Consider the following 328-nt stretch of genomic DNA (forward strand, 5'->3'; position numbering starts at 1 on the left):
TACCAATATGAAAAAATACGGTATTAAAAAATTCTAAAAAAATTCTCCGAACTTTATGAGAAGAAACTTAATGATTTTTGTTTCTTGCAGCTTTTCTATAAAGTTGATAGTATTTAAGTAAAAAATTATTTAAGACCAATATTTGGCAATTTTTAATAATTAATATCTTGTTAACTATTGCGAAAATTGCAAAATGATAGAGGACTTTTTACACGGCTTAGTCCGCTCTACCAGCACATGAAATATTTGGCGGTCATTCTGGGACACCCTTTTGTGTGTGTGTGTGTGTGTATGTGTGTGTGTGTGTGTGTGTGTGTGTGTGTGTGTG

At 32.0% G+C, this 328-nt stretch overlaps 1 protein-coding gene across 1 annotated transcript in view; it reads right to left on the reverse strand.

The window, feature by feature from the left end:
- Window positions 1–328, reverse strand: part of LOC108745911 (outer dense fiber protein 3-like) — a 5,867-nt gene that overhangs the window by 560 nt on the left and 4,979 nt on the right. The window lies entirely within an intron of this gene.

The sequence above is a fragment of the Trachymyrmex septentrionalis genome, unplaced genomic scaffold (genome assembly GCF_001594115.1).
Source record: "Trachymyrmex septentrionalis isolate Tsep2-gDNA-1 unplaced genomic scaffold, Tsep1.0 scaffold159, whole genome shotgun sequence".
NCBI classification, from domain to species: Eukaryota; Metazoa; Arthropoda; class Insecta; order Hymenoptera; family Formicidae; genus Trachymyrmex; species Trachymyrmex septentrionalis.